The sequence below is a fragment of the Canis lupus genome, chromosome 15 (genome assembly GCF_011100685.1).
Source record: "Canis lupus familiaris isolate Mischka breed German Shepherd chromosome 15, alternate assembly UU_Cfam_GSD_1.0, whole genome shotgun sequence".
NCBI classification, from domain to species: domain Eukaryota; kingdom Metazoa; phylum Chordata; class Mammalia; order Carnivora; family Canidae; genus Canis; species Canis lupus.
In genome coordinates this window covers 60,742,251-60,767,821 of record NC_049236.1, presented here as the reverse complement: position 1 = coordinate 60,767,821, position 25,571 = coordinate 60,742,251, and the positions used below count along the sequence as shown (strand labels likewise).

Genomic DNA, 25,571 nt, shown 5'->3' with positions numbered 1-25,571 from the left:
ATCTGTTTTGTGTTATATAAGCATAGCTCCACCAACTTGCTTTTGTTTTCCATTATTATGAGTAAATATATTCTCCCATCCTTTCATTTTCATTCTGTGTGTGTCCTTACATCCGAAGTGAGTCTTTTCTTGTAGGCAGTTTATAGATGAGTTTCATTTTTTAAAATATCTTTTGACACTGTGTGGTTTGATTGAGGAATTTTGTCCATTTACATGATACTTATAATTGATAGGTACTTATTGCCATTTTGTTAATTGTTTTCTGGATGTTTTGTGCTTCCTCTCTGTTCCTTTCTTCTTTGCTTACTCTCTTGTCTTGTGGTTTGATGATTTTCTTATTGTTTTGCTTGGATTTCCTTCTCATTATATTTTGTATCTACTATAGTTTTTGCTTTGTAGTAACCATGAAGCTTACATATAACTTTGCCTTTACTAGTGAGATTTTTATGTTCACATGCTTTCTTGTTACTAAATAGTGCCCTTTCTTTTTAGGTTAAAGAAACCTCTTTAGCTTTTCTTGTAAGACTGGTTTAGTGGTGATAAACTCCCTTAGATTTTGCTTGTCTGGGAAATTTTTTTTCTCTCCTTCAATTTTGATTGATAATGTTGCTGGTTAGAGTATTCTTTGCTGGAAGTTTTTTCCTTTCAGCATTTTGGATATATCATGCCCCTCTCATCTGACTTACCAAGTTTCTGCTGGTAGTCTTATGGGGATTCCCTTGTATATAATAAATTGTTTTTTTCTGGCTGTCTTATAAAAATTTCTCTTTAACTTTTGACATTTTAATTATTGTTTGTCTTGGTGTGGCTCTTTTTGGGTTCATCTTATTTGGAACTCCCTTGGCTTCCTGGATCTGGATGTCTGTTTCCTTTCTCAGATTAGGGAGTTCTCAGCCATTACTTTTTCAAATATGTTTTCTGTTTCTTTTCCATCTTATCTTCTTCCCCTGGGATCCCTATGATACAAATATTGTTCCATTTGATCTCTTCTAGGTCCCTGAAGCTATCTTCACTTTTTAAAATTTTTTTTTTTTCTTTTTGCTGCTCTGTTTGATGGGTTCTAATGCACTGTCTTCCTTGGCCCTGATTCTTTTTGTCCCTTTTTTTTTCGTTTTTTTCCCCTGCTTTATCTAGTCTGCTGTTGAACCCTTCTAGTTTATTTTTCAGTTTAGTTATTGTATTCTTCAGCTCTGTGACTTCTGTTTGGTACTTTCTTATATTTTCTATCTTTTTGTTGAAATTTTTGCTGTGTTCATCCACTCTTCTCCCATTTGGTGACCATCTTTATGACTATTATTTTGAACACTTTATTTAGTGTAGTATTTATTTCTATTTCATTAAGGCTTTGTTTTATTTTTTATTTTATTTTTTTTTTAGGCTATATCTTCTTTATTTTTTGGATCATATTTCTCTGTTTCCTTATTTTGCTTGACTCTGTGATTTTATATTCTTGGTGAAACAGCCACCTTGAAGGAGTGGCTCTGTGTAGGAGACGAACTTTATTATTCAACCTTGCTCTGGCACTTGATTGTCTCTTGAACCTTCGTGATTGTTTAAGCAGCCTGATTAATTCTAGATAGCTTACAGTTTCTGATGGTATACCAAGATCTGTCAGTGTCTCTAAGAGGGGGATCTCAGTCAGCATCTGGTTTCAGGCTGATTTGGAGCCAGACACTCAGGCTACAGTTTTAAAAATACGCACATTTAGGGGTACTTTGCTGGCTTAGTTAAGCCTTGACTTTAAGTCATGATCCCAGAGTCTTGGGATCAAGCCCCATGTCAGGCTCCCTGTTCAGAGGGGAGTTTGCTTCTCCTTCTCCCTCGGCCCCTCCCCTGATCCTTTTCTCTTATTTAGTTTCTCTCTCTCTTTCTAATAAATAAATAACATATTGAAGACATTTTTAAAAAATAAAATACACACATTTATAGTTCTGTGTGATCACAGTTGTAGACCCTACTTGCTCGTTGACCAGGTGGTCTGGAGGTGTCCCTTGAGTGACATAAAAATCAGGGCTCCAGATCAGTGTAAGGGCACCTTTCTGGGAGGTACTGGTGAGTTTAGTGAGGCTAAGGCAGAGTGCAAGGTTAGCATTTCCCAGTCTACATTCTCTGAGAGCACCTCTGCAGTCTCTCGATGTGTGGTAAACCTGAATTCTGCCCCAGAGGCTGAGGTTCTAAAGCTAGTAATTAGGCTTTTTAAAAATATATTTTTTAATTAGGCTTTTTTTTAACAAAAAAACTGGGGGCATGTTTCAGTCTGCTGTTTTTCACCTTCAACTGATAGCCTGCCAAGACCTTTTTCTCCAATAATTTCACTTCCCTTGGGCCTAGAAATATAAAACCCCTTGGCCACTAGACTCAGGAGATCAGAGTGTTCTATATGGGAACTGCATATGCCTACTGGTTTTGGAGATGCTATGGGAGTGCACAGGTTCTAGGAGTTCCCACCAGCTTTTCAGCAAGTATGAGAGCACAGAGCTGGGGTCTATCCACTGGTTTTATCGAGGCACTGGGAGAGTACAGGCCAGGGCACATTTGATGGTTTTAAGAGACAGTGTATGTGGGGGGTACCTGGGTGGCTCAGCAGTTGAGCATCTGCCTTTGGCTCAGGTAGGGATCCTGGGATTGAGTCCCACATCGGACTCCCCACAGGGAGCCTGCTTCTTCCTCTGCCTGTGTCTCTGCCTCTCTCTGTGTGTGTCTCATGAATAAGTAAGTAAGTAAGTAAATAAATAAATAAATAAATAAATAAATAAATAAAATCTTTTTCTAAAAAAGTAAGAGACCATGGGACAGTGCAGGGGCAGGTTACACCCACTGACTTCAGTGGGATAGTGGGAGACTTTTATGACTGCTTGGGCTTCCAGTACTAGCAAGGTAGAAGGAGAATACAAAAATGGTTCCCGCTAGCACTGGTGCTAACAAGATAGAGGGAGAGCACATGCCTGTTCCTCTGTCTCTGAAGAGAGCTCCCAAAGTCCTGTGTTTGTCTCTCTGGCAGGTGCTGTAAGATTAGCAGATCTCCTTCCCATATAGTTTAGGCCATTTTCAAACTGCTAGTTTTGCACTAGGTCTCCTGGTAAGTAAGTTTGCCTACTAGCCCTTTAAGAACAGAATCTGTGCTTCCTACAGCCTTTGGGTCCTCTGAACATAAGGTCTATTGGCTTTTAAAGGCAGAACTTTGGGGGCTTGTCTCTCTGGTGCACGTTCAAAGGTTGGGGTACTTATATGGGGCATAAAACTTTTGCTTTTCAGGGAGATGCTCTGTATTTTTTTAAGGCTTTATTTATTTATTCATGAGAGACACACAGAGAGAGGCAGAGACACTGGCAGAAGGAGAAGCAGGTCTTCACAGAGAACCCGATGTGGGACTCGATCCAGGGACCTGGGAAACACACCCTGAGCTGAAGGTAAACAAACACTCAACTGCTGAGCTACCCAGGTGCCCTGAAATGCTCTGTATTTGTTAGATCTTTCCCAATTGTAGGTCACCATGCCTGGGTTGGGGTTTTTGGCAGGACCACATCTCTGCCTCTCTTCCAGGACTAGATGGTGACTCTTTTATCCTTTGTTGTACAGGAACTGTTCAGCTAGTTTTTAGGTCTTTTCAGAGGGAATTATTCCTTTGTTCCTTATGTAGTGTCCATGGGAGATAGTGAGTTCAGGATTTTCTGACATTGCCATTTTGAACTGCTTTCTGTTTCTTCTTCTTCTTCTTCTTCTTCTTCTTCTTCTTCTTCTTCTTCTTCTTCTTTCTTCTTCTTCTTCTTCTTCTTCTTCTTCTTCTTCTTCTTCTTCTTCTTCTTGTTCTTCTTCTTCTTCTTCTTCTTCTTCTTTCTTCTATTTCTATTGAGCAGTAGCACAAATTATCTTAAATATTTCATTATTATATATCTATTCATCACAGAACATCACCCCTTACCATGGTATGCTGAAACTGTCATCTGCAGAGGAATAAGAAATGGAAATTTGATCACTGAAATTAAGGACTCTAGATGGAAAATGTAAGGGTAACAATTTCTCTACTGAGAATAAGAAGAAATGTTCTTAGACTACTCTTTGAGAGATTCAGTTGAACAAAAGGAGAATTTTCTAAAATGAAAGTAGGGCTCTTAAGGCATTCACACTGTTGTTAAGGGAGACCAGAAACTCCTCTAGAAATTTCCAAAGACATGATAGACTCTCATAGTCTTGAGAATAGTATTCTATTGATGGTAGCAAGGAAAAGTAGATAACAACTTGAGGAAAACTGTAACACACATATAAGGAGTCTATACACAAAGTAAGAGACTATCAAAGCTAGAGTGAACCAGCCTTAGAAACATTTGTCATCCTTTAGTGTTTTTTATTAGTTTAATTTAAAAATGGAGAAATGTTTTAGGAAAAAAAAAGATGCATTTATTTCCTTCAACTTCATGTTTAGAGGCAGTTTTAATTGGATTTATTAGTACAAAAAAGAATTAAAAACCAAAGGAGCAAGGGAAACAAGAAAGAAGCTAAAGTGAAGGCTTGGAAAAATAGAAAACATTTTAATTTACAACAAGATAAAATAGTTTTCTGGCACAAAGATGCATAAGTATTACCTTGTTTCTCATAGTCATTACTTTTTTCTAGGCAGATATATCACTTCTAATGTATTTAATTATTATAGGTAGAATTAATATGTTAATATTTTTAGCCTTCAACATTTTAAAAATGATTTTCAAAAAAAAAGTGTTCAGCTTTGAATTACTTCATTTTCTAGAGATTGCTGAATGATAATAACCATGTTTTACTGCAAATGTAGAAAGGCCATTTTATATTTTCATGATCTTGATACCATGGTACTTGAAGAAGTGCTATAGGGACATATTTGTTTATGATAAGTCATTAAGACCTTATAATGAAATCATAGAATTTGGTTAAAGTTACATACTTATCTTTAATCATTATCTTTGTGTTATAAATATATTTTTTATATGTCTCATCTGGCTCCAAATATCTTTCAATGTCTTCTTCTTCCTGTGTGTCCTCATTATAACCACTATCTGCCACCACACCTTTTGGAAAATAGCCTTAGCTGAGTGGCTACCAGTATTTATTCAGGCACATAAATGCCAAAATGAATCTTCCTCCAAAAGAGCTAATATTTCCCACATAATGGTGCTTTTATCTGGTTCTCCTTAAGAAATGGACATGATTTATCTCCTAACTTTCCGCCGAATCTTCACTTACCTGGAACTGTATTACTTTATATATAAAATTATTTATGTGCTCTATTATGTGTGGACGTATAAGTGGTTGTGCCTATTGGTGCAATAAAGGTAATCTTGGTGAACGTTTCATATATTTACATTTATATTATGCTAACACTTTATCTAAATAGGTATGTCATTTGTAGTCCTATATGTATATTCACGTAGATATTTGTAAATATATTAGTAACCAGTACAAATATTTTAAGAATAGAGAACATGGGAAGCCCGGGTGGCTCAGAGGTTTAGTGCCGCCTTCAGCCCAGGGCCTGATCCTGGAGACCGGGGATCGAGTCCCACGTCAGGCTCCCTGCATGGAGCCTGCTTCTCTCTCCTCTCTGCCTCTGTCTCTCATGAATAAATAAAATCTTTAAAAAAAAAAAGAATAGAGAACATTTTTTTTCTCTATTTCTTTTAATTGTGGCACCATATAAAATGTATTCTAACCTTATAAGTTTATATCAACTGTATCTTCCCTCTATGTACTTGCAAACAGATGCAGTCTCTCTCTCTCTCTCCCTCTTTTAAAAGATTCTAGTGTCATTACTTTAGGGCTTAACTGTAAAAAAAAATTCTAGCTCTGGGTTTAAAAGAATCTAGATTTCTAGAGTGGACCTCTAAGCATTCTGATTTGCTAGGATTAAGAGAAGATTGAAGCATCTGTACTTTTAACAGAGAATTTTAGAGATTCTGATGGCAGATATTTCTTGGACCACATTTTTGAGTATTCTGTTCCAGATGATGATCAACTAGGTCAGTATCAAATGCAATTTATGGATCAAATTAATTTACCTCTGTTGATGGCTTTAGTAATAAATATTAGCAGATCCTTCACTAAATTGTTGAGTGGTCTTACTCCAAGAAGAATACCAGAATTAAAAAAAACCCTACCGTGTTCTATATTCTCTTTGTAATTAACCTCATTGCTGTGGGTTGTGTTTCCAAATGGAACAATATAGTCATAATCCACTCGTAGCTCCTCTCCAGTATTTCTAATTTAAATGTAGCTGAGGAGACTCTGCATGGAAGGGAGATGACATGAGCTGCACCAATAACCAAGAGGCTCCATTCCTTTTCTTTGGATAAGAAGGTCTCAAAAACAATGATCAAAGCAGGTTCTGCATGGAACTCCTTCAGAAGGCACATAAAAAAATCGAGATGTAATAGCAAAAGTACTCATTATCCTGCCTAACCCTGACAAGGTGCTATCCAGGTACAGAATACTTACTTCATACCTTGGTTGTGTGGGGAAAATAACTGATCAATTAAGCTTGGAAAATTAGTTTTTCTCAAGACTGATACTTTGGCAGACCTCATAATAATAAGTAATACTTGTGCCTTATTAAGCACAAGTATTAGTGCCTTGAGTATTGTTTTTTTTTAATTGGTAATACATGCAATATGCTAACATAAATTCAGAACTAAAAAAATAGAGATAGAAGTAATTTTCTGTTTTATCCCTGTACACAGACCTCTAGTTCCCTCCTTAGAGGTAACCGCTATTAGGCATTATATGTGTATTTCCAGAGTCTGTTGAGTATGTGATGTGTGTGTCTGAAGGGGGGTCAGGGGTGGAAGGATATAAATAATTGCAGGTCAGGAAATTCCCTTGATTTGAAAATAGCAGGAGACATGCATTGAAGAGTGACTTAGTGGTCTGAGTTAATGTCACTGAGCAGCATATTTACCACCAGAAAGCCACTTAGATACCAGAGGATATATAAAATATTCTTCAAGTAAGCATGTAGTCTGTGAGGGAGAAAAAATGGAGTTTTTAAAGCAGATACTGCTTTCAGCAGACAACAGAAATTTAAATGAGATGCATTTTAACATAATGAAAATTATCAGAGTTTTAAGATTCCCTTCTGAGACTGTGAAAACACTGGTACTGAATACTTGTTCTGGCAAAGTAAAATCAGTGAGTACCCTATTGTACTAATGTGTTTGGAAAGCAATCTGGAAGTAAAAGGAGAAATTGTTTCCCTTGACCCATTCATGAAATTTCTTTGTAATATCTAAAAAGGTTTTAGAAAGATAAATAATAATGGCCCAAAAGGGGTAACGTTCCTACTGATTATTGAATAAGAATGAATTTGAAAAATAAAACTTTATTTGAATGCCTACTATTTATAAGAAACTGTGCCAGGTTTATAAAACACTGGAGGAATTTTCATTGTAGTTAGGAAACCATATATGTGAAAACATCTTTGGCTGTATCTGTTTAGAAAGTGAGGCTATTCTAAGTGGAATCTGGGAATCACATTCTTTTCAGACTAAAGCTACTCTTTGTGTTTCTTGCAAAGTACAGTAGCACTTTTATATTAATGAGAGGATCACTAGCAGGGGATAGATGGGTAGTGTTCCCTGCATGGATACGCCAGATGCTCCTTTAGTACATATCAAATTTCAAGAATTTTAGTTCTTTTTTGGACTATACTTCTCCTAGCCCTTTCCAACAGCCTACATAATTAATTTTTGGTAAAGTTATCCATAATCCGGTAGTCTTTGGACATCAGAGTATATCACAAGTATATCACCTTATTTTATTTATTTATTTTAAAGATTTTATTTATGTTTCATGAGAGACACAGAGAGAGGCAGAGACACAGGCAGAGGGAGAAGCAGGCTCCATGCAGGGACCCCGATGTGGAACTCGATCCCAGGTCCCGGGATCACGTCCTAGGCCAAAGGCAAATGCTCAACCACTGAGCCACCCAGATGCCCTATATATCACCTTCTTTTACGTAAAATTCCTTTGTTGCACATATGTGTGTGTGTTTCTGCTTATATTTTAATGTGATGAAATTTTAGTTAAAAAAAAGACTATAAAAAAAAAGACTATAATGATTTTGAATCCAATAAAAGGATATTCATCTTCCTTGTCCAAGTTCACCACCAATTAAAAGATAGGAAATATGATGACTGGAGATAAAAAGTAAGTTTCATTCTTAATAAAAGCTACATCAGAATACATAGCTTAAATCCATGAATACAGTGGACCTGTCCTCCCACCTTGAACTAGGTAAAATTTTCCATCTAGTCATTGGCTCAGTTGGGCAGTTGCAGTCTTCCACTACAGGGCACACCCTTGATTGCAGTGAACGAGAACACTCTGGAATGCATACATCCTTCTGAGACCTACTTAGAAAGTGAACCCTGAAGGGATTGAGTTGATTTTCCCCGTTCCTTCTCTCAAGTGCACCCATCCGATTACTTATTTTTCTTCCTCCCTGGGCAGTTGATTTCAGATCTGAGACAACTACAGTACAAGTAGTGCTTGGGACATTGTATTCTACTAGAAATTAAGGAAGTTTAAGGACTAACAGGACCATGTTCAGAGGAATGATAACCAGAGGTTTGAGGGTGTTCCTACAGGATACATTCATGACATGAGTATCCCCAGATGATAATATCTACAATTGATTATAATATCTGGTATAAACAATTCATGAACCCCAATAATAATAGATATTTTTCAAAGATGTGTTAGATATAACTGTATACAGAATGGTAGAATTGGAAATTCAACATTTACAACAGATTCGGGGAAAGGTCATCAATTAATGGTAAAACCATTATGTCAGTGATTGTTGAGGAATAGGTTATTCAAATGTTGGCAAAAGAATCCAGCAAAGATTGCAGAAGGAAAATGTACATTTACATTTTGGCCAAAACTGCCAGTCATGATCTTAGCCAAGTGAGTACATTTATAGTTGATTATCACGTCTAGTAGGGCAATGTGATAATTTTTAACTTTCTGATATGATGCAGCATGAGGAAAATCATCTACAATGCATTCTTGCTTGTAATGTTACCCTGAACACCCCCAATCCCAGCAAAAGGAAGAAAGAGGAAGGAAGTTAAGGGAAGGAAGGAAGGAAGGACAGAAGATGGGAATAGATGAATATAGGAAAGGAAGAAAGAAGGAAGGAAGATAGGGAGGGAGGGAGGGAAGGATTTCTATTTCTGCCCAGAACACTTGGTCACTCTTGAATCATTTACACTACTAGCACAAAGGCAGCTACCGGCTATTGTTTATTTTGTTTAAATTTATTCTGTTGGCTATTCTGTGTAGGATTTCTTACTTTTAGGAGCTAGTACATTTCAAGTAGCAATTCAAAAATTAGTATTAATGCTAGTAATGATATTGGTATTAATAGGATTTATAAGTAAATATTCTCTTGTAATTTTTCTGGTGAGGACTAATTAGTCAACACATTCCTGAAAAAGTCATTTGCTTTTTTAAATAGAAATTTACATGGTATGTATCATATGTATTCAATACACAAACTTCATGTAGGAATTACATTTTTATGAAAAGCTGGTTAATTCACTGAAGGCCACTCAAGAGCTATGCTAATTAAAATGGTGCTGTTTTATGGAGCAAATGATGTATCCATAGCTACTCAGACTAACAGTTACAGGAAACTAGTTTGTAAACAAGGCCATCGTCAGAATTTTAAAGGCTTCTTTGATAATTAATTTTTAGGATTTCCAGGTTCAAAACCTAGAAGGACAGCCACAAATAGTTTCCTGTTTACCTATATTCATTCAAAAGAGGAAAGTATAAATTTATATTAGTAAAATATAATATTAATTTGTTTTTCTCCATCAGTTCTTGGAAACTATCTTTTTCCTTGATGAACATTACGATGCCATTATAAAAACTGCTCTCTCAAGATTTAAAGCAAATTAGGTTTATGATTATGTGATTGTGTTTCCAAATGCCAAATGTAATTTGCTCTGACAGGAGGAATTTTCTCCCATAGACAAATGTTCAAGTTCTTCCATTGTTTAATGGCAAAATAAATAGAAAATTTCTCTTTTTGTACCTGAGTATACTTTATTTAGCTTCCCTCCATCTGCTCTGCAAATGCTCTTGTAAAACTGTATCCCATGGCAACCCCCAATGGCATTTTAGCTCTGTCTCCCAAGTGAGCTCATCTCTCCCAGGGAAACCACCTTAGGACTGCAAGGACAGCATTGCAGTAATTTGGAAGGGGCCTGGTTTTTGAGAATCACCCCCCACCCCCAATTTCCAATATGGACTATAGGTATAGCATATATATTCCTTTATGCTTACAAGAAGATACTTGATTTTCACATGATGTTTGAATCCTGTTTAAAACCCAAAGAAGAAAGGGAGTCATGTTATTTTACAGAATCACTACTCTCCTGTCTGTAGACAGAGAAATGACAGGTGATCATTTTTTTTTTATCAATGTGAGGGAAGTCTTCCATCCTAGAGAGTTACATGAAATAAAAGCTTATACATTTTGAATTTTAGTGGGAAGAAAAACCCTCAAGTCCATTTATTTCATATTTATAATATATAACTACACCAATTAACTTGTTAATTTTTGCTGACAGAATTTTGGAATACTGGAAAGAATAGTGAGCCAAAATCAGCTAACCTGGGATGTCTTACCAGGGGGGGCACTTAGGTCAAAGTGTTTGGAAGTCATTTAATCTTGCTAAGCCTCCATTTTCCAGTTTAGAGAATGGGTGCAACTTCATAAGGCATTGTGAAGATAAGAGATTCTTCTAAGAATTTTTCATTAATGACAAAGCACCATGCAAGGTTTATTGTACCACTCACTCTACCTCAAAATTTTATTATTGTGAATATTATCTATACACAGTTAAAACAGTGATACTGTAGCTTTAAACACATTTATTTAAAACAATGAAATGAAGTGAAATTCTAAATGAAATCATTGGTATTTGAAATCTTGAATGAGAAAAGAATAGTAAATTGCTTCCTGCCTTTTTTGTCTTTCTTATGAAGCCAAAACACTTCATAACATTATCTGAATTTAAAAATTGCTTTTATACCTTTGAATATACATCCCTATTTAATACTGTTTTCAAAATATAATTAATTTGAAATACTTTAACATTCTGTTGTGATAAACCACTATGAAGGAACTAAAATTCTCAGATGTGCTTAAAAATATGTTATTTTAAAAATATCTTACTCTTTTTCCTTCCAGTTGTCATTGGTGCTTAAATTTAAAATTATAATGTTTATAAAAGTAAAGTATGACTTTTGCTTTCTAATGAATCTTATTCAAAACATTACTCTAATTTATTACAGATGCTTTTACAAAACTCTGGATTGTACATTACAAATACGCTTGATCAAAAAAAAAAAAGACAAATATGCTTGATCAAAATTTGGTAACAATAGCAGTAACTTTCTAAAGTATATGTGATGATTTTAGAAAAATGTTAAACTATAAATTTATTTAGAACAAGAATTTCTTAAAAAAAAAACCTTTAATGTTTGATTATATTTACTAATACTGAAGAAACCATGGGAAAGAATCTACATGGAGCCAACATTTATGTATAATAAAAATGATATAATGAAAAAATCATGTACATAATAAAATCATATTATCAATAATTCAAAGAAGAGTTAAAATAAGTTAACTGGAAATGCTGTTATCAGTGTACTTTTCAGTGACTACCTCTTTGAGACTTTGCCATCACTTTGGATAATTTATTCTCAGATAATTTATTTCAGCTACAAAATTAGCAGGAGAGTCCCAAATGGATTTATTTTGGCTTAACTACAACCATACAAAATAGGAAAGTACAAATTTATATTACAAAATACATTAATTTTTATTGATATATTTTGAACTAAATGTATTTTAAAACTATATTTTTTGAACTAAATGTTTTTTAAAGGTATTGGAATTATGTTTTTTAAATGTGTTGTCAAACTATTATAAAACTGCTTAATCAAGTTGTTTTTGTTTTCATTTTTGTTTTTTGTTTTGTTTTTTAAAGATTTTATTGATTTATTCACAAGAGACCCAGAGAGAGGCAGAGATATAGGCAGAGGGAGAAGCAGGCTCCTGGGAGGGAGTCTGATGTGGGACTGGATCCTGGGACTCTGGGATCAAGCCCTGAGCTGAAAGGCTGTTGGTCAATCACTGAGCCACCCATGTCCCAAGCTTTATCAAGTTTTAAAATGAGTTAGATTTATAATTATGAATTTGTATTCTTATTTATTTTTTATGTATTTATTTTAAACTTTGTTTATTTATTTGGCTCCATGCCCAGCTTGGAGCCCAGTGTAGAATTGAATTCATGACTCTGAGATCAAGACCGGAGCTGAGATCAAAAGGCAGATGCTCCACCAACAGAACCCCTCAGGGGCCCCTGAATTTGTTTTTTTAAATAACAAATCACACTTACCGTGACAGGAGCTCCTCTTTCCTCCTCCTAATCACTACTATTCTGATGTAGAACACAAAAAAATGCACATTCTAGATGGGTTAATATTTTGCTAAAATATCACTTTAAGCTTCTCTGTGGTAACCTTTTCTTCTACTGGCCTTAGAGCCTTTTAGTTAGGAGAAGTATTTAAAATGTCAAGCCCTGCACTCTTAATCTTACCCTTATTTCAGTTTCCTTCATATTCTAAGCAATCTAGTTCAAAAGCTAATAAATGGAACCAAAGGTAGGCATTTATACAGAATGGGGGTTGAGCTGTGAGATAATAGAGCAGAGTGTTGGAGTTCAGGAAGCATAAACAGAGCCCACCTGGGGGAGTGCTGGCCTCCTATAAGGTATTGGACTCTGATCCTGGTGAACAGAGTGGCCACAAGAAGAAAGTAATCCCATGCTGGATGTTGGAGCCCAGTAGAGGGAGAGGTCTACAAAGGGAAGTGGATCACAGGACATGGTGCATGTTATTTCATGTTCGCAGAATATCTTTAGTGTACGGTGGGAATGTTGGGTCAGTGGGTAAATCCATGAACAATTTTGTAGGGTATTGCCGAGACTTTACCATTCTGAGTTCTCACCAGCAGTGCGTGTCTGTGTCTGTGTGTGTGTGTGTATTGTTTCCTTACAGTTCTGCCTAAATGTGTTCTCAAGGTTTTTTTTTTTTTCCACAACCTGATAGGTGAGAGATGATACCTGAGAATATTTTTAAGTTGCATATTTTTAAGTTATGAGTACATGAGAATAATTTCATGTGTTTAAAGATCATTTGTGTACAGGCATACCTTGGAGATAATTGCAGGTTTGGTTCCGGACCACCACCACCAAACAAATAATGACGTGAGTCAAATGAAGTTTTTGGTTTCCTGGTACATATAAAACTTGTTTCCATTATACTATAAAGTGTCCAATAGCATTATGTCTAAAAACTGCAACACACATATCCTAATTAAAAAGTACTTTACTTAAATTAAAAAATGCTCACTATCATCCAAACTTTCAGGGAGTCATATCTCTTTGCTGGTGGAAGGTCTTGCCTTGGTGTTGATTGCTGCCGTATGATCAGGGTGGTGATTGGTGAAGATTGAGGTGACTATGGCAATTTAAAAAAATCAGACAACAATGAAGTTGGCCATATCCACTGACTCTCCCTTTCACAAATGATTTCTCTGTGGTGTGTGATGCTGTTTGATAGCATTTTACTCACAGGAGAACTTCTTTCAGAGCTGGAATCATCCTCATAAAGTCCACTACTGCTTTATCAACTAAGTTCCTATAATATTCTAAAACCTTTGTTGTCATTTCAACAGACTTCACAGCATCTTCACCAGCAGTGGATTCCATCTCAGAAATCCACTTTCTTTGCTCAGCCATAATAATCAAATCCTCATTCTTTCTGGTTTTATCATGAGATTCCAGCAACTCAGTGTCATCTTCAGGCTCGACTTCTAATTCCAGTTTTCTTACTATTTCTGCTGCATTTGTAGTTACTTCCTCCACTGAACTCCTCATAGCCCTCCATGAGGGTCAAAATCAATATATTTTGAACTTCTACTCATGTAGATATTTTGGCCTTTTCCCATGGATCACGAATGTTTTTAATGGCATCTAGAATGGTGAATCATTTCCAGAAGGTTTTCAATTTACTTTGCTCAGATCCATCTAAATACTCTGTGGCAGCTATAGCCTTACAAAATGTATTTCTTAAATAAGAAGACTTGAAGGTTAAAATTATTCCTTGATCCACGGCCTAAAGAATGGATGCAGTGTTGACAGGCATGAAAACAACATTAATCTTGTTGTCCTTCCCATCAGAGGTCTTGGGTAACCAGGTACTTTGTCAATCTACAGTAATATTTTTAAAGGAATTTTTATTTATTTATTTTTTGATCAGTAAGTTTCAACACTGAGATTAAAATATTCAGTAAACCATGTTGTAAACAGATGTGCTGTCATTTAGGCTTTGTGGTTTGTGGGTTCCATTTATAGAGCAGAGGCAGAGTAGAATTCCCATAATTCTTAAGAGCTCTAGGATTTCCAGAATGATGAATGAGCATTGGCTGCAGCTTAAACTAACCAGCTGCATTACCACCTAGGAAGAGGGCCCATCTTTTGAGGTTTTGAAACCAAGCATTGACCTCTCCTCTCTAGCTATGAAAGTCCTAGGTGACATCTTCCAATATACAGTTGTTTGTCTACATTGAAAAGCTGTTGTGTAGTGTAGCCACCCTCATGAATTACCTGAGCGAATGTGCATAACTTGCTGCAGCTTCATCAGCACTTGCTGCTTCACTTTGCACTTTTATGTTATGGAGGTGGCTTCTTCCCTTCTTGTAGCCTCCTTACCCCTTTCAGCCTTCATGGAATTGGAGAGAGTTGAGTGGATTAGGCTTTGGTTTAAGGGAATGTTGTGGCCGACTTGTTTTCCTATCCAGGCCACGAAAACTTTCTCTATATCAGCAATAAGACTGTTTTGCTTTTTTGTCATTTTTGTCTTCAGTGGAGTAGAACTTTTTGTTTCCTTCAAGGACTTTTCCTTTGCATCTGTAACTTAGCTACTTGTTTGGTGCAAGAGATCTAGCTTTTGGCCTGTCTTGGCTTTCAACATGTTTTCCTCACTAAGCTTAATCATGTCTAGCATTTGCCTTAAATGAGAGGTGTGCAGCATTTTTTTTTTTTATACTCGAACACTTGCAGGCCATACTAGGGTTCTTAACTGGCCTAATTTCAGTATTATCTCTCAGGAAATAGGGAAGCCTGAGAAGAGAGAGACTAGGGAATGGTCTGTCAGTGGAGAAGTCAGAACACAATATTTATCCAATAGGTTCTCTGTTTTACATGGCTGCACATGGTCCATGGTTCCAGAGCAGTTACAAGAGCAACATTCGAGAGCACTGATCACTGTCACCAAAACAAATACAACAATAATGAAAAAGTTTAAATATTGAAAAACTTACGAAAATGTGACAATGAAGTGAATAAATGCTGTTGGCAAAATCAGACCAATAGACTAGCTCAATACAAGGTTACTACAATTCCTCAGTTTGTAAAAAACTAAGTATCTGTGAAGCACAATAAAGTGAAGCACAATAAAATGAGGTATTTCCATATCTTTTCATGTGAATTCTCTGTTCGTACTTTTTGGCCATGTATTTTTTTAATTTAAGCATAATTAATGCACACTGTTATATTAGTTTCAGGTGTACAATATAATGATTCAACAATTCCACACATTTCTCAGTGCTCATCAAGATAAGTTTACTCTTAATCTCTTTTATCTATTGTTCATCGATGCCTTCACCAACTTCCTCTTTGGCAACCACCAGTTATTGGTATTTAAGAGTCTGGTTTTTTTGTTGGTCCTTTTTTCTTTGTTTGTGGTGTTTCTTAAATTCCATGTATAAGTGAAATCATATGGTATTTGTCTTTCTCTCACTTATTTTACATAGCACTATACTCCCTAGGTCCATCCATGTTGTTGCACATGTTAATATTTCATTCCTCTTTTTATGACTAATATTCCATTATATATGTATATATATACCCCATCTTCTCTATCCATTCATCTGTTGATAGACACCTGGATAGCTTCTCTATCTTGGCCAGCACAAATAATGCTGCAAAAAACATAGGGTGCATATATCTTTTTGAATTAATGTGTTCATTTTCTTTGGGTAAATATCCAGTAGTGTGATTACTGGAATGTAGTACAATTCTATTTTTAACTTTCTGAGGAACCTCCATACGGATTTCTACAGTGGCTGCCTGAGCTTGCATTCCCACCAATAGTGCAGGAGTTCCTTTTTTTCTACATTCTCACTAACACTTGTTATTTCTTGTGCTTTTGATTGTAGCCATTCTGACAGCTGTGAAGTGACATCTCATTTTATTTTTGATTTGCACTTCCTGATGATGAGTGGTCTTTTTTTTTTTTTTTAAAGCTTCTAGAGGGCAAGAACCAGGTCTTTTTTTTTTTTAAATTTTTATTTATTTATGATAGTCACAGAGAGAGAGAGAGAGGCGCAGAGACACAGGCAGAGGGAGAAGCAGGCTCCATGCACCGGGAGCCCAACGTGGGATTCGATCCCGGGTCTCCAGGATCGTGCCCTGGGCCAAAGGCAGGCGCCAAACCGCTGCGCCACCCAGGGATCCCTGATGAGTGGTCTTGAACATCTTTTTATATGTTTATTGGCCATCTCTAAGTCTTCTTTGGAAAAATATCTGTTCATGTCCTCTGTCCATTTTTAAATTGGTGCTGAGTTGTTTAGGTTTTTATATGTTTTGGATATCCCTTATCAAATATATCATTTGCAAATATCTTCTCCCATTCAGTAGATTGCCCTTTTATCAGTGGTTTCCTTTGCCATGTAAAAGCTCTTTAATAAAACATTTTTTCAAAAAAAGCTTTTTATTTTAGTGTAGTCTCAATTGTTTAATTTTGCTTTTGTTTCTATTGCCAGAGGAAATATACCAATTGTCAAAGTTGCTGTCTATGCTTTCTTTTAGAAATTTTATTGGTTTCCGGGTCTCATATTTAGATCTTTAATCCATTTTGAGTTTATTTTTGTGTATGGTGTAAGAAAGTGATCTAGTTTCACTTTTTCGTGAATGTAGTCGTCCAATTTTCCTAGCACCATTCTGAAGAGGCTTTTATCCATTGTGTATTCTTGCTTCCTTTGTCATAGATTAATTGACCATAAAACTGTGGGTTTATGTCTGGACTGTTCTGTTTTATTAATCTATGTATCTATTTTGTGCTTACCATACAGTTTTGATTACTATAGTTTTTTTTTAATTTTTATTTATTTATGATAGTCACAGAGAGAGAGAGAGAGAGAGAGGCATAGACACAGGCAGAGGGAGAAGCAGGCTCCATGCACCAGGAGCCCGATGTGGGATTCGATCCCGGGTCTCCAGGATCGAGCCCTGGGCCAAAGGCAGGCGCCAAACCGCTGCGCCACCCAGGGATCCCTGATTACTATAGTTTTTTTTTTTTTTTTTTTTTTTTTATTTATTTATTTATTTATTTTTTTTTATTTATTTATTTTTTTTTTGATTACTATAGTTTTGTAATATATCTTGAACTCTGGGATTGTAGTACCTCCCACTTTGGGCAGTTTCTATAGGGTTTTAAATTTGTTTCTCTTTAATTTAAAGGAGTATGGTCAGTATTCATGGCTATTTGTCTAAGAGCTTAGTTTGTATATTAAATTTGCTTATGGTACATTCTGTCATTAAAAAATGTATATGAATACATTTGTATCTTAAACATTTTAAAACATTTGTATGTCAGTGAATATATTTGAATTTTCTTTTATTGCTCCTGGATTTACATCATTATCAGACTATTTAGCCTTCATGTGGTAAGGACTAAGCCATAGTTTTCTGTTATTGTTGTTGTTTGTTGCATGTATTCAATTTATTATTTTTTTAGATTTAAATGTCTTACCTACTTAAGGCACTTCTGCTCTGTGGTGTTACATACAGATCTAATTTTATTTAAAAAACTACACATTTGTAAATACATTTTTATTTAAGAATTTATTTTTTCTTTCAGAATTGTATTGATGAGTCTAATTCTTCAGCGTCTTCTGTGTGTACTTATGGGCCAGTACAATATGTTTCAATTATAAAGCCTTTATGACATGTTTTAGTATTTGGTAAGGGCAAAATCTTCTCCTTTTTTTTTTTTTTTGGCAGAGTTTGTGTTTTAAAATGAAAAACCACCACTTTCATTCGTCCAGCTTCTGAAGGAAAACAAAAGTTCTCAGCATTCTTGGGAAATACTTAAGAATGTATAATTAACTTGATAAAAAATATTGTTTTATGCTTGTATCACATCTTTCATAAGTAATTTAAAGTTTTCTTCATAGAAATTGAATTCTTTTCCTGATAAATTTATTCCTAATCTGATTTTGTTGCTTTTTCAATTTGAGATATTTCCTTGTATTATATCTAGAAATATATATGAAAGCTATTAATTTTGAAAGTCAATTTTATCTTTTTCTGTCTTACTAAATTTGTTGTTTTTACATTGTCAGAGTTAGCATTGTTTTTGACTTGGAGTTTCATCATTTGCAAATAGATATTAATCTACCTCTTTCTTTTTATTGCTTATATTTCTAATTCTTTTTTTCTTATCTGATTGCTTTTACTACTAACTCCATTGGTAATGAGCACCACTGTCTCATGTCTTAGCTTTAGTGAGAAAGCTTAATAATTTCCTCATGTAAGTGTTGCTTCAAATGAAGGAGTCAAGAAAAGAATTAAAATTAAAATTAAAGTTAAATTTGACTCCACTGACTGAGAAGGGACCATATTCCAAATTTTTATAACATTAGCTTATATACTTAGGAAATACATAGGTGTACATCAGATCCAACATAAATGAGAATTTCTTTTAAGGTAATTATTTTCTGAGGTGTGAACTCTGTACCAGGTAGTTGGAATTTTCTTTCTATAAATATAACTTAATGATAAGTAGCAGCATAAGAGATGGAGATTAAAGTATAAAAACTGAAGGGCTGTTAAAGCCACTGGCTTTTCTGACCTGTAATGGTTCTTACTTCTTTAACCCATCCGTACCTACCTAGCCCCATCTCTCAGAAACATGTGCATCCAGTGAGTGATTCTTGATATCAGATGTGCCTGGGATGTACAAGACATTTCATGTGTGTGCTCTGTTTTCTATTTCTATGCTATGTTTTTTGTCTTCCTGCTTTATTGAGACAAATAAAATTGTAGGATATTTAAAATGTATAACATGATGATTTGATATACATATTCATTGTGAATTCCTCTCATGGAGTTAATTAACACATGTATTACATATTTACCTCTTTGGGTTTTTGTTATTGCTCTTTGTTTTGTTTGGTGAGAACATTTAAATTCTGATCTCAGCAATTTATAATTAAACAATGCAGTTTTTTTCAGCCATAGTCACAGTGTTGTACATCAGATCCTCAGATATTATTCATCTTATAATGACACTTTCATCAATCTATATCCTCTTTTAGCTTGAAGTTGGTCTTGGTTAAAGTCTAGTGTCTCATGAACTTGACTGTCATTCTGAGCCTGCAATTCAGGAAGGGAATTATAGTGACTTTTGCATGATAGGTAATTCTATCATGTCAAGTATGTACTTACCAATTGCTATTGATAATGGTCTTAAGAATGAATTTTCAGTGATACACCACATTAATAAAAGAAAAGATAGAAGCCATGTGATCCTATCAGTAGATGCAGAAAAAGCATTTGATAAAGTGTAACACCATTCTTGATAAAAACCTTCAACAAAGTAGGGATAGAGGGAATATACCTTAGCATCATCAAGGTCATATGTGAATGACCCACAGATAATATCATTCTTAATGGGGTAAAGCTGAGAGCTTTCCCCTTAAGATCAGGAACAAGATAGGAATGTCTATTCTCACCATTGTTATTTAAAATAGTACTGGAAGTGCTAGCCTCAGCAATCAGACAAGAAAAAGAAATAAAAGGCATCCATATCAGCAAGGAAGAAATCAGACTTTCACTCTTCACAGATGACATGATACTCTATGTAGAAAACCTGGAAGATTCCATCCAAAAATTGCTGGAACTGATACACAAATTCAGCAAAGTTGCAGGATACAAAAATCAACATACAGAAATCTGTTACATTTATATACATCAATATATACATCAATAATGAAGCAGAAGAAAGAGAAATCAAGGAATTGATTCCACTTAAAACTGAACCAAAAACCATAAGATACTTAGGAATAAACCTAACCAAAGAGGTAAAAGATCTATACTCTGAAAACTATTGAATACTTATGAAAGAAATTGAATAGGACACAAAGAAATGAAAAAAAAAAAAAAACTATCCCATGCTCATGGATTGGAAGAATAAATATGTTAAAATCTCTATCCTACCCAAAGCAGTCTACACATTTAATGAAATCCCTACCACAATATCACAAGCATTTTTCACAGTTACAACAATTCTAAAATTTGTATGGAACCACAAAAGACCCCAAATGTTCAAAGCAATCTTAAAAAAGAAAAGCAAAGGTGGAGATACCACAATTCTGGACTTCAACCTGTATTACAAAGCTGTAGTCATCAAGACAGTGTGGTACTGGCACAAAAACAGATGTATAGATCAATAGAACAGAGTAGAAAACCCCGAAATGGACCCAGAAGTATATGGTTAACTAATCTTTAACAAAGCAAGGAAAGCAATATCCAATGGAAAATAAGACAGTCTCTTCAACAAATGGTGTTGGGAAAACTGGACAGCCACATGCAAAGGAATGAAACAGGACCACTTTCTTACACCATACACAAAAATACATTTAAAATGGGTGAAAAACCTAAATGTGAGATAGGAAAGCATCAAAATCCTAGAGAAGAATATAGGCAGCAACATCTTTGACATCAGCTGTAGCAACTTCTTGCTAGACCTGTCTCCAGAGGCAAAGCAAACAAAAGCAAAAAATGAACTATTGGGACTTCATCAAGATAAAAAGCTTCTGTACATTGAAGGAAACCATCAACAAAACTAAAAGGTAGCCTACAGAATGGGAGAGGATATTTCCAAATGACACAGTTGATAAAAGGCTAGTATCAAAAATCTATAAAGAACTTAACAAGCTCAGTACTCAAAAAGCAAATAATCCAGTTAAAAAATGAGCAGAAGTCATGAATAGATATTTCAGATGTCTGATGTACAGATGGCCAACAGATAAATGAAAAGATGCTCAACATCACTCATCATTAAGGAAATACAAATCAACACCACGATGAGGTACCACTTCACATCTGTCAAAATGGCTAAAATTAACAAGACAGGAAGGAAACAACAGATGTTGGCAAGGATATGGAGAATGGGGAACCCTTTCATACTGTAGGTGGGAATGCAAATGAGTGCAGCCAGTCTGGAAAACAAAGTTTTCAGTATTCAAAATGTTTAAAATACCACTATCCTATGACCTAGCAGTTACCCTCCTAGATATTTGCCCAAAGGATACAAAAATACTGATTTGCAGGGACACATGCACCCCTATGTTTATAGCAGCATTATCAACAGTAGACAAATTATGGAAAGAGCCCAAACATCCATTGACTAATGAATGGATAGAAGTGATGGTACAGACACACACACACACACACACACACACACACACACACACACTGGAATAATACTCAGCCATCAAAATGAGTGAAATCTTGCCATTTCTAATGACATTGATGAAGCTACAGTGTATTACGCTAAGCAAAATAAATAAAGGAAAGACAAATGCCGTGATTTTACTTATATGTTGAATTTAAAAAACAAAACAGATGGACATAGGGGAAGGGAGAAAAAAGAGAGGGAGGCAAACCATAAGACACTCTTAAGTATAGAGAACAAACTGAGGGTTTTCGAGAGGAAGTGGACAGGGGATGGGTTTAATGAGTGATGGGCATTAAGGAAGGCCCTTGTTTTGATGAGCACTGGGTATTATATGTAAATGGTTAATCACTAAATTCTACTAGTGAAACCAATATTATACTACATGTTAACTAACTGTCGTTGAAATTAAAGAAAGAAAGAATGGGGCATAGTTGGGTGGCACAGTTGGTTGAGCATCTGACTTAGTTTCAGCTCCGATCATTTGAGATTGAGCCCCATGTAAGGCTTTGTCCTCAACTGGGCGTGTGCTTGAGACTTTCTCTCCCTCTCTCTGGCCTCCTCCTCCTCTCTCTCTCTCTCTCTCTCTGTCAAATTATAAATAAATAAATCTTTTTAAAAAATGAATGTTGAATGACAAAAATATTTTCAGCATTTAGGATGATCATAAGGTTTTTCCCCATAAATCTACTTATATGATGAACTGTGTTAATGCATTTCCTTTTTTTTTTTAAAGATTTTATTTATTTATTCATGATAGAGAGAGAGAGAGAGAGAGAGGCAGAGACCCAGGCAGAGGGAGAACCAGGCTCCATGCAGGGAGCCCGACATGGGACTCGATCCTGGGTCTCCAGGATCATGCCCTGGACTGAAAGCAGGTGCCAAACCGCTGAGCCACCCGGGGATCCCTGTTAATGCATTTTCTAATATTGAACCAACCTTGCATTTCTGGAATAAATCTCACTTTGTAATAATATATTAAGTGTTTTAATGTGCAATTAGATTGCTTGCTAATATTTTACTTATGATTTTTTGTGAACAGACCTATATATATTCATTTGTAGTTTTCTTATATAGTGCAGTTTTATCAAGCATTGTTATTATGTTCACTTCATAAAAAATAATTGGAAATATTCTTTTGTATATTATCAGGAACAATTTATATAGCATAAACATTTGGTCTTAGGCAATTTGATTGACTTCACCTGTGGAAATATCTGGGCCTGGTTCTTTTGTCTGCTTTATAATTTTTCTCCTTCTTTGGAAGTGAATTCATTTAAGCTTTTTTTCTCTGCTACTGTCAGTTTCTGTAAAATATATTATCTTATGAAATTATACATTTCAGGTAGAGTTTCCAATATATTTGCATATACTTGTGCAAAATATATTAGGAGTTTTGAACATCATCAGTTTCAAGGGTTTTTATGTTGTTCTTATTTATCAGTTAGTGTTCCTATGATTTCTATCTCCTATTCATTAATTTAGCTCATGGTTTTTATGTTTTTATTAATTTTTTTCTCAAAAGATAGTTTATTACTATTTCTTTACAAAATATTTAACCTTAGTGTTTGCATTATCTTTATTTTTTCCTTCCTTTAGATTTACTTTTTTCCAAGACGTTGAATTTCACACTTAAATATTTTTCATTTGTACTGACCTGTGTATTTAAAGATAGGAATTTCCTTTGATTAATGATTTTATTATATATCATAACTTTGACATCCTGTCAAAGTCATTACTTTTAAAAATATTTTAACTTTGATGTAAATTATCTCCTCAAGTCTGGAATTGAGGAAGTTTCTAAAAGTTTTGATTGTCAGATTTTAACAATTTTTTGTTATTATTTTTTAGTTTTATTGAATTGTGACTAAGGGAATATTGTTTGTATTATTTCTACTCTGAGACTTGCTATAATTTTTTAAGCAACTAATGTATGGCCAGTTTATATTAATATGAAGGTACTGTGCCTTCTATTTTTTGTGTATAAAAATCTTAATTAGCTTTTTAGGGTTATATATATATATATATATATATATATATATATATATCTTTATGTATTTATTTTTCCATTTGTGTTTTCACTGGAGAATGAAATTAATGTTTTCCTAGCAATTTCTTTCTTAATTTGCATGAGTTTGTTTATTTTGAAGGTGGTTGTGGTGTTTTGTTTTGTTGCGTTAGTGTTTTTGGATCTGAATTTTACTTTCTTGTAGTACGTTTGGCATTTCATTTTATTTGCATTAACTAGAATACCTTTACATATCTTTTTATATTTTGCTTTTTTGAATCCATTTTGTTTATTGTGGATTTTATATTCAGAATAGAATTGAATTTTGCTATAAAAAATTAAAGGTGAATTGAGAAAGTTTACATTTATTAAAGCTAGTAATATATATTTGTTTTCAGCTCTGTCTTACAAAAATCAAGTTATCATGTCTATTACATTTTATATAACTTTAATTTATTAGGTTTTCTGTATACTATCTTTTTTATTTAGCAAGATTTGCATCTTTATTTTAGCAATTATATTTGTCTTAATACTTGTTGCAATTCTCTAACTACCTATTTACTTATCTTTCTGTTATTTGGTTTGTTAGCTCTAGGTTTAAGTAATACTTTTTTTTTTTTTTTACATACTTTCTATGTGCCAACCAGTATAGCCTTCTCTCTTGCTTCCCTTCTCATTTCATAGTTGAATCATTTTTACTTTGTCTAAGTTCATAAGCTTTACTTACTATTCTTCCACAAACATCCTAACCTGTATTTTCCTCTTCGGTTCACAAAGAATGATGCAATGTTCATCACTACCTGATTTGCCAAAATTTCCCTAATCATCTCTTGATTAGCTAGAGCTCTGTCAAAGGAAGGGTTCATGAATATAGCATCCCCTGAGTACTTGAAAGCTTAACATTGTTTTCCTAAGCCTTGATGCTTAAGCATAACACAGCTGTATATAAAATCATCTCATACCTTTCATTACTTCATTGAAAATGTTTCTCCAGTATTTCTGTATTTGGCATATTTCATTCAAGAAGTGCATGGTCAACCAAATCTTCATTAGTTTCTCCATGAAACATTTCTCCTTTGCTAGATGTCCAGAGAATTTTTTTCTATATATCAAAATTTAATAATTCTATTGGGATACTTATTAGAATATGTCTTGTATTTGACTTTGATTTTCGAGTACAGATCGGAACTTTCAGTACATAAATATAACATTTCTTTTTGGAATACTTTCTTGAATTATACTTTTATATATTACTTCTATCTCATTATGTGATTTTTTTTTTAGTGACCATAATTATATGTATTACAGATTGTTTGCTTCTATTTATCTCTTTGCTTAAATTGTCTTTTTTTGTACTTAGAATTATGCACTCTGATTGATGTTATCTGTGTTCTGACACCACTGGGACTCTACTCACCTGGGTTCTATATTTCTAATCTACCTCTGCTTAGGAATGGATGTGAATTCTCAATATTGATTCCAAATAGTCACTTACTTGTTATTGAATGTTTTATAACTGTCGCTTAATTATGCCATAAAATACGGGTGATTTTGTTTCATATCCTTATTGATATCTATTTTTTGGAGGAGGCATAAAGAGATTCAAATTGAGGCAACTGAAATTTTATTGTGGAAATCAGAAATTCACAATTCAGTTATTTAGACAGTTTCAATATTAATATGTTCCAGTATTGAATTTTCTGCTTTAAAGTTTGATATATTTGATAGTCTTTGCAGAGAAATTCTTTTTTCTTTTTTAAAAGATTATTTATTTATTCATGAGAGAGAGACAGAGAGAGACAGAGGGAGAGAGAGGCAGGCAGAGACACAGGCAGAGGGAGAAGCAGGCTCTATGCAGGGAGCCTGATGTGGGACTCGATCCTGGATCTCCAGGACCACACCCTGGGCTGAAGGCGGCGCTAAACCGCTGAGC

The 25,571-nt window shown here is 34.7% G+C and overlaps 1 protein-coding gene and 1 pseudogene across 1 annotated transcript in view; one reads left to right on the top strand and one right to left on the bottom strand.

Annotated features, from left to right (window-relative positions):
- Positions 1 to 25,571, top strand: part of MARCHF1 (membrane associated ring-CH-type finger 1) — a 798,496-nt gene that overhangs the window by 236,843 nt on the left and 536,082 nt on the right. The gene's annotated exons all lie outside the window — the stretch shown is intronic.
- LOC119877055 lies at positions 13,444 to 15,175 on the bottom strand (annotated as a pseudogene).